The sequence below is a fragment of the Hemiscyllium ocellatum genome, unplaced genomic scaffold (genome assembly GCF_020745735.1).
Source record: "Hemiscyllium ocellatum isolate sHemOce1 unplaced genomic scaffold, sHemOce1.pat.X.cur. scaffold_97_pat_ctg1, whole genome shotgun sequence".
Lineage (NCBI taxonomy): Eukaryota > Metazoa > Chordata > Chondrichthyes > Orectolobiformes > Hemiscylliidae > Hemiscyllium > Hemiscyllium ocellatum.
The window spans coordinates 1099688-1112634 of record NW_026869338.1 but is presented as its reverse complement, the minus strand read 5'-3'; the positions used below and the strand labels follow the sequence as shown (position 1 = coordinate 1112634).

The 12947-nt window shown below is 42.2% G+C and overlaps 2 non-coding genes across 2 annotated transcripts; one reads left to right on the top strand and one right to left on the bottom strand.

Moving 5' to 3' along the window:
* Positions 1–1147: 1147 nt before the first annotated feature.
* Positions 1148–1221, bottom strand: trnai-aau (transfer RNA isoleucine (anticodon AAU)). Its single transcript has one exon. It is a non-coding gene; the product is annotated as a tRNA-Ile (tRNA).
* Positions 1222–7981: 6760 nt separating this feature from the next.
* Positions 7982–8063, top strand: trnas-uga (transfer RNA serine (anticodon UGA)). The gene has a single exon. It is a non-coding gene; the product is annotated as a tRNA-Ser (tRNA).
* Positions 8064–12947: the final 4884 nt, after the last annotated feature.

Below are 12947 nucleotides of genomic sequence, written 5' to 3'. Positions count from 1 at the left end.
TCCATATCTATTGGCTCAATGATATTGCATGTGAAATGATAAAAAAATGAATAAAATAATGAAGGAAAATTGTCGAAGTTGTTAAATTCAAACAACTTCAGATAATTTTATTTTCAATTATTTTAATTACCTTTTTATATTTGTGTTTCTTTCATTGTTCTGTACTTTTTATTTCTTGATTGTCTCCCTTTCTGTCGCTTTCCTCTCTGTCAATACATTTTTCCTCTCCTCTTCCCGCTTTGCTACGCTTCTCCCCTGTTTTCCATTTAGTCTGCTTCACACATCCCCCACATATTTTGCCACATAGCACTGGCTTCAGCCTTGGTCATTCGCAGCTCCTAATCACCCTTTAATCTCTCCGTGCTCTGTCATTATCACCTTTGCATCTGGAGCCCTGACTCACCTTCTCTCAGCAGGTGTAAATAGCTCCCTAATTCTCCCTTTTTTTTAATCTTTAACAAAGGGTCAGTTATACTCGAAACGTCAGCTCTTTTCTCTACTTGCAGATGGTGCCAGATCTGCTTAGATTTTCTAGCATTTTCTCTTTTGGTTTCAGATTCCAGCATCTGCAGTAATTCGCTTCCATTAATGGCTCTGTGATATTGCTGGGGATATGATAACTCCAGTGTCGATGCATAAGAGGTGAACAAGCGAATGAATTCCCTCTGGAAGTCGCGTGAAAAGTAGTAACAGAGATCCAGGAAAATAAGATGAACGAATCTTTGATTTCAATTGAAGCCTGACCTCTGGTTCTCCTCCGAGACTGTGCCAGGTCGACTTAATACTGCATATATTTCATGTTTTGCATTTCTTTGTGAAAACAATTGAGACTGATTGATTTGCTGCAGACAACATCCAAGAGTCATCATGGGTACGGCGATCGAGTTGTGCATCTATCCCTGTCAAATGTTTTATTGCGCTGGCGAGGCTTTCTGTTTGGTGATTTTATGGTTCACATTGTTTGGAAATACAGCAACGCAGCTGAGATCCGGCGTGGGACCAACGAGTTGCTGTTCCAAGACAGCGATGACTGGCTTTCGAATGAATACACATCTGAATCGATCATGTGACAAGTTCTTGCAGGAGGTGAAATTAAAAGCCGCAGCGAATTTGGGCACAGGGTAACTAATGACACAAGCACTTCACCTGGCCAGTGTGGGGATTGAACTCACGACCTTGGCGTTATTAGCGCCACGCTCTAACCAGCTGAGCTAACCGACCAACGCAGCCACCTCCCAAAGCAAATGCCTACATTGCCCGTGCTCACAATCAAGGCGTCTATTCATTTTTTGATTTGATATCGATCGCCCGCTCGTCTGAGGTATTTCCTTTCGTTGCAAAACTTTTCAACAAAAAAATAGCATTGACTTTTCCGAACCGCACACTCGAGCTAACCATTTGCTCTGATATCCAAAATTAAGCACAATGTCCGGACGCCTGCAATTTCAATGGCAATGCCACCAGCTCAGCTGCAGCTTGTCATGCTGACAAATATCGTCTGGAGAAACGTACATTCGACAATCGTTCACTGTGCTTCTGTAAATCACATACCTTTGGAGTCAGGGTTTTGTGCTGCTTATAAACTGCTGCGAACCTTATGCCAAATGCATTTGAATTGTAATCTAACAGTGGGATTCTTTCTGCTCCCGAAGGCCGCAGTTGCTTTAGAGGGAGCAACAGCGCAGAACTCAATTGCACGTTTTCCTCAATGACTCATGTTGCTTATGCAATCTTCGTTTGACAGCATAGTTAGCAAGTTATCACGCCTTCCTGCAGCGTTTGTCAGCGACAGATCAGCTGCTAAGATGACTGCTTCAGACAGCATGCTACATCCTACATTTGAAAATGGAAAAGGTGCAACGTTTACAGGCTGAACGCTCTCTCACTATTTTGTCTGGCGCGTCAGAGGCTTCGCAATCATGAGGGGCATGAATCGGATAAGTAGATAAGTTCCTTTCGCTCAGGTGGGGCAGTGCAGCACGACAGGGTATACATCTGTTGTGGGCGGGTGAGAATTCACGACCTTGGCGTTATTTGCACCACGCTCTAACTTCTAACCATTTTTACACAATCATATCACTGGGGGTGGGTAAACTGAAGTCTACTCCAGTACTGGCAGACTTAGAGTTTGTCCCATGCAGTGACGGTGTGTGTGACAAAGATATGGAGGGTGTGTAAGATGTAGTGTGGGAGGATGTATGAAAAACATGGGGAGGTTGTGTGAGACTACAACAGGGATGATGTATGTGACCAGACAGGCAGCGTATGTGTGACAAAAACAGGCACTATGTCCTCAAATATGAGAGAGTTTTTAGATAATTTATTTATGTTCGGACTTGCCATTGAATGTTTTGATGGACAGTTTGCATGTCCAGCTGCTATATTATTTGTTTCTAGAAATGTTAGCCTGAAATAAATTAAGTATGATCCCTCAGCACTGATCCTCCGACAGCACCCACTCTCCCAACACTGAACAGGCGCCGATGGCACTTACTCTGCACTGGACCTGTGACAGTACCCTCTCTCTCAGTCCTGACCCCCCCCAACAGTGCCTGCTCCTTCAACACTAACCCTCTGAATGTGCCCACTCCCTTAGAATTTATCCTATTACAGTAACCGATCCTTCAGCAATAACCATCTGAGAGTTTCTGCATTCTCAGTTCTGATGCTCTGACAGCGTCATCTCTCACAGCACTGAATCTCCAAAAGCGCCTGCCCTTTCAGCACTGACCTTTTGCACTGGAAACAGAAAGCGCCGTTCTGGCCCTCTGACAATGCATGCTTTCTTTTCTTGCTCCCGTTTAGAGCCTGGTTCTGGTGTACTATTTTACTCAACTTGCACAGTGTTCAGAAGTTTCGAAGCAACCAAAGATATCATCTGTGAATTGCTGCGCCAAATGATAATAGCAGTCTCCTGCGAGTGAGGGAAACAGAGGGAGGTGAACAGAAAAACTATTTGATCCTATCAACTTTGATAAATCCTGCCTCATCCTCAACACAAGTCCATAACCTGCGGCCAGACGACCTTTTATTAACAGTCACAGGCCACATTGGATTTGTTACTAGGTAATGGATTGGCCCGGTGTTAGATGTGAAGGTAAGTGAACAATTCAGTGATCGTGAACACAGTTCTGTATGATTACTTAAGCAATAGAAAGGGATAGTTATGTACTGCAGGGAAAGATGTATATCTGAGGGAAAGGCAATTAGGATGACATTTGGCAAGATTTAGTTTGCACTAGATGTGGAAAGAAACGGATGGTATGAGCACAATTGAAATGTGGAGCTTATAAAGGAACTGATATTGCATGTACTTGATGAATATGTGCCTGTCAGTTATGAAGGAAGTTGTCGAGCGAAGCAGCCGTGGTTTACTAAAGAACTTAAAGCTCATGTCAAGAGAAAGTAGGAGGTTTATGTTAGGATTTGACTTGAATGCTCAGTTAGGGCGATTGAGAGTTACAAGTTAGTGAGCAACGAGTTGTACAGAGAGTCCAGAAGAGACAGGAGAGGACATGAGAAGTCGCTTGCGGATAGAATCTTAGAAAACCCTAAGGCTTTAGACATGTATATGAGGAATCAAAGAACGACGAGAGTAAGATGAGGACTAGTCAAATATAGGAGTGATGAATTGTGTGTGGAGTCAGAGGAGGTAGGAAGGCTCCAAACGAACATTTTTCGTTCGTATTCATATTGGTTTCAGACAACGGTGTAGAGGAGAATCTGAGATACATGCTACTAGACTGGATGGAAATGTGGTTTACAAGGAGGATTTGTTAACAATTCTGGAAAGTGCGAAAATAAGTATGCCCCCTCGGTCAGCTGGGATCTATCCAAGGATTTCCTGGGAAGCCAGGGGGAGATTGCAGAGCCTTTGCCTTTGATCTTTATTTCCATATTGTCTACAGGAATAACATTCGAAGATTGGAGATAGCAAAAGTTGTTCCCTTGTTGAAGAAGGGTCATACAGATGACCCAAGTAATCATGACCAGTGAGCCTTACCTTTCTTGTAGGATAGAAATGGAACAGAGTATGAGAGATAGGATGTTATAATCATTCAGCCAGCAACAACTTGATTTCAGAGGGTCAACATGGTTTCGTGAGTTTTTCGAGAAGATGACCAAGCATGTGGATGAGGGTAGGGGACTTGACGTGGTGTACATGACGTCTGTAAAGCCTTTGATAAGATTCCACATGTCAGGCTGTTGGAGAAAATGCAGACCCATGGGATTGACGATGATTTAGCAGTTTGGATTAGAAACTGGCTTTATGTGAGAAGGCAGCAAGTGGTGGCTAATGAAAAATATTTAGCCTGGAATCCGGTAACGAGTGGTGTGGCACAAAGATCTGTTTTGGGACCAAAGTTGTTTGTCATTTTCATAAATGACTAAGACGCAGGCATAGGGTGAATGGGTTAGTAAGCTTGCAGATAACAGTAAAGGTGGTGGAGTAGTGAGCAGCGTGGAAAAATGTTGCAGGTTGCACGGGAGCTGGGATAATTTGCAAAATTGGTCTTAGAGGTGGCAAATAAAGTTCAATGCAGCCAAACGTGAGGTGATTCCCTTTGGGAACAATAACAGGAAGGCAGAATACTGAGTTAATGGAAAGATTCTTAGCAATGTGGATGCGCAGAGTAACGTTGGAGTCCATGTACGTAGTTTCCAGCCAGGTTGTTTTTCTTTTTTTTTGATTACTTACCGTGTGGAAACAAGCCTTGCGGCCCAGCAAGCATCAACTGACCCTCCGAGGCGGGACACACCTAGACCCATTTTTCTACACTGACCCCTTTACCTAACCTGCACATTTTTTGGATTTGTGAGGGAAAACAGAGTAACAGGCAGAAACCCACACAGACAGTTGCTTGTAGGAAGAATTGAACCAGGGTGGTTGTGGAGCGATGCAGCTGAACTAACCACTGTGCTACTGCGAAAGAGTACGTCAGCGTCGGTTTTATTGGTAGAGGATTGAGTTCCTGGGCATTATACAAAACACTTGTGTGGCTCCACTTAGAATATTTTGAACTGCCTGGTCGCCCCATTCCAGGAAGAATGTGGAAGCATTGGAAAAGTTGCTGATGAGATTTAACAAGATATTGTCTGTTCTGGATGAATAGTCTTATCAGGAAAATCTGAGAGACTTGGGTCTATTTCCATTGAAAAGAAGTCTGAGAGCGGATTTGATACAGAGTTGCAAGGTTTATGAAGATGTGCAGCTCAGGTTGAGGTTTAGGGTGCAGGTCTGCTCGCTGCGCTGTTGTTTTGAATCAAATCTACAGCTCAGCGATCAAAACTACTCCAGGGAGTTATAAGAGGACTAGATAGGGTAGACTGTGGAAGCATTTTTCTGAGGAAGTTGTACGAGTGGTCATAACTACAAATTGAGGTTTTATAGTTTTAAGCCGGATGTCAGAGGCAGGTTCTTTGCTCAGTGAGTACTAACGGTGTTGAATGCCCTGCCTGTCAATGTCGTTAACTCAGCTAAATTATGGAGATTAAAACAATCCTTGGATAAACACATGGATGATGCTGGGATAATATTGGGGATGAGTTCAGATTAGTTCACAGGTCGGCGCAACATCGAAAGCCAAAGAGCCTGTGCTGCATTGTATTGTTTCATTGTTCTATGTTCTAAAGCAAAATCTCCACATCGGGAGCTCGAAACCCATGGCATCAATTAGGATTTCACCAGTTTCCACATTTCCCCTCCCTCCACCTGACCTCACTTCAAAACTTCCAGCCCAGCACCGTCCTTCTGACCTATCCCATCCGTCCCATTTCCTTCCAACCCATGTGCATCACCCTCCCCTCCAAACTATCAATTTTACAACCACCTCCGTGCACTTATTGCTTGCCCACCCACTCAACCTGTCACTAACCATTTCCAGATTCCACTGTCCTCATTGCAAAATGTCCTCCCCCCTATTGTGTATCGTCAGTAAAACTGGGCACATTTTCATTCTGCCAATTGCATCAAGTCATTAAGGCAGATATAAATCGTTGAAATCCTATGACTCACCATTCCAGCACTTTACTAATTACATTTTTACAACTTGAAAATATGCAATAATGCAGATTCTTTTTCTTGCATTAAATAAACAACAGACAATCCTGGCCTTTTTTTAACATTTCACCGTGAACTCCGACCTTGAACTATGGCTTTTGATAAGTTCTCTTATGGAATGTGAGCAAATATTTGATCAGCTCTGCTCGAAATATTATCAAAGGATTCTGACAAATTTGTCAAGTGTGTTATCCATTCAACAAATGATGTTGACTCAGTTTGACTCCAATCATCTTTTCTCAACGTCCTGCAATTTCTTTCTTCACAATTGTCTCTCGCAGTTTCCAAATGACAGATAAGATATTGGAACATATGGAAACCATTCATCCCATCAGGTCTGCTCAACCTTTTAATGAGGTCATGTCTGATTTGGTTCATTCTTAACGGCACTTGTCCACCTTATCCCCACTCTTCTTGATCCCCAAACTGACTAATTGTGCGGCCGTCTCAGCCTTGATTATACTCAGCCTTGACAGCCCTTCATTGTAAAGAATTCTGCAGATTTGCTACTCTCTGAAAGACAGAATGTCCTCCTCATCTGTGTCTTAAACGATTAACGGTTCCCTTGAGATTAGGCTCTATATACTCTCCGCAAATTTCGTTTTTCATTAAATATCTTTAGCCGCAGTCCTCTGGAAACTGACACTGATCGTTGGCAAAATTTCCTCCAGAACATCAACCCACCCATCCGCACTGCGCCCTCCGCCATCATTATAAACAGACCATGAAAATCTCCAGTTAAATTTCTTTGTTCCAAAGAGAAGAATCCCAACCTCAGTAATTTATCGACAAAAGGGGTTTGCTCATCGCTGGACATAATGCAAGCGGAGGATTGCGAAGAGGTTTTGGGAAAATATCGCCAGTTGGCAGGTTAAAAAAAAAACAAGGAAAAATAACAATAAACGCATGTCCGCAGCTTTCGAAAGCTTTCGAATCTCTTTGGGAAGCGAAACCACAGGTGAATGAAGATGGAATATCCAACTTAACACAGCCAGTCTTTAAGAGGCCGCGACGTTGATTATGTTGTTCTCTCAACATCAACCAATCTGAGACATTGAAAGGATTTTCATTCCTGCGCGTCAGGAGTTCAAACCTCGCCACGGCTACAAGACCACGAGAAGACTCGGGTGCAAATAAGTTTGAAAAAATACTCGAAGAGAGCAGGACTCCTGTTGTAGAAACGTTGGTTGCTGTGACGTGGATGTGTTTCCAGCGGGTACAGGATTCACTGCAGTGAATGTCCCAGGGTTTATTTTGCAAAAGAAAAACTGATACAGGACATCAATCACTTCGTGAAGGACGGGCTGAAGTTTGAATTCGTGAAAAGCCTGTTTTTGGATCGTGCAATGAGTAAGTTTACCCGTCTCAGTTGCGTAATGGGTCAACACTTCATCCATTAACCGAACGGTTGGTGTTTGGGACGTTCCAGGGTCGGATCTCTCACTGCTCATACTTCATTGGCTTTCTTTCCTGCACAGCTCCGGGTTTTTAATGTGGTCAGGAAAATGTTCCCCAAACAGGAATCTTATCCAGAATCGCAAAGGAATTTCTGCATCGTTTAATAGCTAATGCAAAGGATTGTGGATGTTGGAATCTGAAAAAAAAAGAAAATTCTGTGGAATGTCAACAGGTTTGTCAGTACTACTGGGAGAAAACGGAGTTCTGATACGTTCTGAAACGTTGAATCGCCTTTTCCCAACACAGATCCTGTTCGACCTGCTGAGTATTCTTCTGTATTTACCGCCGTCGTTTAAGCTGGTTATAGATCCCACCTATCGGGGTGAAACACCCAGACCCACTTTGTCCCGACATTTCATCGATTTGAAAGCTGTGGGTTTTGAATTCAAATAACCAATGATTCACTACAGCTAAGCTCCCCAGGGCCAGAGACCTGGAAATGAGAACCTGGTCCGTCCATTTGTAGTTGTGGCCGAGTGGTTAAGGCGATGGACTTGAAATCCATTGGGGCATTCCCACGCAGGTTCGAGTCCTGTTAACTGCGGAGAATTTGCGTAGCATTTCATTTTTGGCGACTCAGATCTCGGCGGGGACTCACTTCATCCAGGTCATGAATGGTGCAAATCTCCAGTTCACTCAATGAACTGCACAGATGTACACTTGTTTTGCCAATTTGTTTAGACTCGTTACGACACAGCGTAAACCCTCCAGCTTACAATAAAACCAGTATCACAAAAACGATTTATGCTGTACAGGAATCTGCAACAATTCTATTGGCCAAGAACTACACGAAGTAAAAATTCAGCACTTCATTTCTATAGTAAAAGAGAGATAAATTAACAGACCAATGTATTTATATTACCCATTTTGATGTTCCATTCGATAATGCTATTCAGATAAAACTCCCTGTTAAGGTTTACAGAACAGCACTTCTTTATCAAAACTAAGCAGCTGTAGGTTCATGTCTTCGGATCTTCCTGTCTCTTCTTTGTCCCCTGTGTCAAAGATCACGGATCGAAAAGTTATTTCCAGATATATATTTTTTCAAGAAGATTGTTACATGCAAGGTCTTGGCAGTCCTCCTCTCAACAGTTCAATGTCCCCCGTCTCATACCCCAGAGCATCTGATTGGGTCCCTGTTTTTTTTTTAAAGACTTTCAAGAGACGCAATTAAAATTTGAATTGAAATTTATATATTTTCCTGATTAAAATTTAAACTGAGTGGCCAAACTCGAACTATTTATGTCTCCAGGCAATGAACTAATTGAATTGTTCGACCCAGATTACGTCGTTGTCTTATTGAGAACACTTGTTGCTGTGTCTGGTTGTTCTGCTGCTTTTAAAACTCTTAAACGTGCACTAATATGTTTAAAACACCTCGCCTCTACAGGAAACAATGAACCATCATAATGAAGATATGTTTTTCATTTTAATTTTTAAATACTTTACCCGAACATATCGATAAATTTTATACAATTTCGACTTTGTTTTTTCCTATATATACATATAAAACATGAAATAAAGACAATCCCATCTGAACACCATCAGTTGAACCTGCGATAACGCGTCTGTGATTTCATTCTACTGACCCACAACATGTACGATTTTTAAAGTGAACGTCTCTTCCATAAGAAGCCAACGAGATATTTCTCATATTATTACATATATACAACGTTTTAGCGAATTGTGGTCTGTGTACATAACCTCTCCGATCCATTGTTCATGGCACATACATTAAATTTGTAACGCCAGTACCAAACTCAATAGTTTTTTTTTTGAATGTGCAGCATTTCTTCTGATAGATGTTGATTTTCTATGAAAAATTATCAACTGGCAGTTCTTCCCCATGCTCATTTTTCCCGTTGGAGTACACCTCCAACTCTAACGTCACGACCATCGATGGCTACTTAAAAGTTTTTTAGACGTTTGGGCGTAGGTAATACTGGTTTAGTGGTTAATATCGACTTCAAATGGTCAATTGCCACGTGGCATGTTACTGTCCACCGAAAAGTAGTGTTCTTCTTCAGCAAATCGGTTTACGATGCAACTACACTAGTATAGTTTGGAACAGACTTCTGATAGAGTCCGCTGAGTCTGAAGAATTAAAGAAACTCTTTCTTCGAGGTTGATCATGGCAATTCCTCAGAAGCCTTCGTCCTCACGTTCCGGAGGGTGCTCAACCTGCCATGACCGATGTTACATCCCAAAACATCACCTCTGCCTTCGTGAATTCTGTTTTATTTATGTTTGTCATCAGTTTTGCTTCTCGTGGTCGTTCAAAGAGCTCTGCCAACAGACCCTTGTGATCATTCCTTGAATTGTTAAGGATCACTCCATCGCCTAAATAGATTACACAATTTGTCAACCCGGCCATAACTCTGTACAAGTGTCTTTGGGTGTGGCGGCTTGTTCTTCATTCAAAAGTGCATCACTTTAAACTGATATACCCTATATGGAGTTACAAGCGCAGAGATTTGTTCACCAACTTTGACAACGGTACCTGCCAGTAGCCACGCATTATGCCCGACTTGGTGATGTAACTGGCTTGTCCGACTTTCTGGATGCAGTCCTCCAATCTAGAAATTGGATATGAGTTCGATTTTGTAACGGCGTTGACCGTTCCATAATCCGCACAAAATTCAACACAAATCATCTGGTTTGGTAACTAAGACAATCAGCGAACTCCACGCGGTCTGGCTTGGTTCAATGATGTTCTCGTCAAGCATGGTGTTCACTTGCATCTTGTCCTGTCAGCCTTTGAGACGATTAAGTCGAGAGGGATACTGCTTTATCGCAGCAGAATTCCCTACATCTACTTCGTGTTCAATTGCTTTCGTCCTCCCCATGTGATTCTTGCATGTGCCCTGACTCTGTAGGAATAAAAAATCTTTCAACACTTTTCTATGCTCCTGAGACAGACAGCTTTCTAATCCATCCCACTCCTCAAGGACTTCATCATTTTAAAATCTGTTTTGAGGTCCATCAAAATTCAAAGCAACTGAATTCGATTCCTCACTCTGCTGGGCAGTAACGAACAACTCTTCCTCCAGTTCTTCCTTTGATGTGTAATACGTTTTCAACATGTTCACATGACATACCCAATACAGTTTTATTTTCTATCTGACATCTTTGCTAAATAGTTCAACTGACTCAACTTTTTACAGGGACCACCAAACCTAACTTTAAAGGGATCACCTATGATTGGTAACAGTACTGACATGTTATCCCCGTGGGAAAACTTCTGAGTTCCCAGCTTTTTATCTGCCACCTGCGTAATCCTACGCTGTGCCATCTTTGGGTGTTGTTTTGCTGAATCACCGACAAATTTAGTCTCTCCCTCAATTCCGTTACATGATTTAATTGTGTGATCTTCGACTTTGACCCTGTCATTTGTTTCTTTAATTAATTCCAAAGGGCAATCACTTCATGTGCGAATATGAACTTAAAAGGAATTGACTAAGTGGATTCGTTTGGAACATTCTAAATGGCAAACAATCCGAATGGGATATCATGTTCCCAATGATTCGGGTAATCTTGACAGTATGCTCTCTTCATGGTCTTCAAGGTCTTAAGCCTCTTTCTAAAGCTCCCAAGGATTCAGGAAGATATGCACTAGATTTAAAGTGTTGTATCTCAGCTATCAATAGCCTCCTTAAACAGTCGAGCAGTAAAATTTGACCCTTAGTCCAACTGAATCTGACTAGTTAGGTCATAGCGTGTGAAGAAAGCTACTAACTCCTCTACCAGAATTGTGGGCCTTGATACCCGGGAAGGAATTGCCATTGGAAATATGGATAGCACATCCATTGTAGTCAACAAGCACTGGTTCTGACATTTAGTTCTTGGGAGGGGATGCACGCAATCAATTATAATCCAACTGAAAGATTCTCCAACGGTGGGCAATTGGCAACAAAGGCGCGTTTTTTATTGCCGCCTGAGGCTTACCTGCCATTTGACATATGTGACACTGTCAAGAAAAGAAAACCACATCCTGTGTGCATTCCAGGCCAATAGAAATGTTTAGTATTTAGCTTGCGTGTGTCGTAACCCTCGGTCACCCCCTATAGGTAGTTTCATGTGCTACGCATAACACTTCCTCTCTATGTGGTAGCTGCAACACAGTCTTGTGTAATTCGGCACACTACACGAATCATATCAAGTAGTGTATCAGCTGACCTCAACTCAACTCCTTCATCTTTCTGTTACTTGTCACTTGGTGCTGTGACTATTGAGAGTGGGATCTGTTTAAACACAGTCTGGGAAAAAAGAAAAATATTTCTGTTTTAACACCTCAGGTTCTTCGTCTTCCTTGGGCTTCTCCACAATAAGGGGAGTCACTTCCAATTGGATCTTGCCAAAATCATTTCAAGCACAAACTGAATTCATGGACCTGACATTCTGTCTATCGCCCCAGCGTAAATTTCCCCGGCATAAATTGGCGCTGCAACCTGATCTTACATAAGGGAACGCTAAATGTCTGCCCATATATCCCACAAATTACGACACTCATGGAAACAATATGAAAGGGTACATAATCGCCCATCTCTTACTACCATCGACTGGTTAGATCCTGTCCTCTCAAAATTATAGCTTCTTATTCTTCTCCCCCGTTCTTTCTGAGTAAACGTTACCACAGCGGCAGATTCTTGGTAGAGATCATGTAATAACTGCATAACCAGCCCCTGCCGAGGCTGCACATTCCGTCTGCAGCTTCTCAGCTCTTCCTTGCGGTCTCATGTAATTACCTACATTAATGCCACCATTTAGCTTCTTTAAACACTTTCTATTTTCCACAACACCTTTAATTAACGACAAGTACTCTGTCTTTCGTATTCAACTTTGCCAGAATGGAAACAGCTGAGGCCTTTCACCTCCTTTCCACTCTCATGGACTTTTTTTTTCCTGCTCTCATATCTTCCAAGTGCACCCGGTTCTTGGTTTAGAATGCAGAATCTCCCCTTCTGCCAATTTCGATCCTTCACAGGACAATATCTGTTTCAAAAGCTTGTCTTATGCACCAGCATGTACTCATCTACTAATTCTGCTCCCCGTCTGACTTTCTGAAATCTTTTTTTTTTCCACTGAATTCTTGCAATCTCTAGAAGTGTGTTTTTGAACTCCTCCAGCAGGATTATCTCTCTAATAGCCTGAAATAACCTCTCTTTAATCCAAATAAGAATCCATCCATCAAGAGTATTGTTTTTATTTCTTTTAACTCGACATAATACTGCCAGTGTTTCAGAAACGTCTCTCGATTTACTTCTGGTACCAGTTCAGAAGCACTGAAAGGTAGCCTATTTTAATCATTCATAATCTTTCACACCTCACATAATATCATACCAAATCCCTTCCTCGCTCTGACTTCGAGTTTTGACTGAACACGCATTAACCCATAAATCTTCGGACTATTCCATCTGCCTAGCCATGT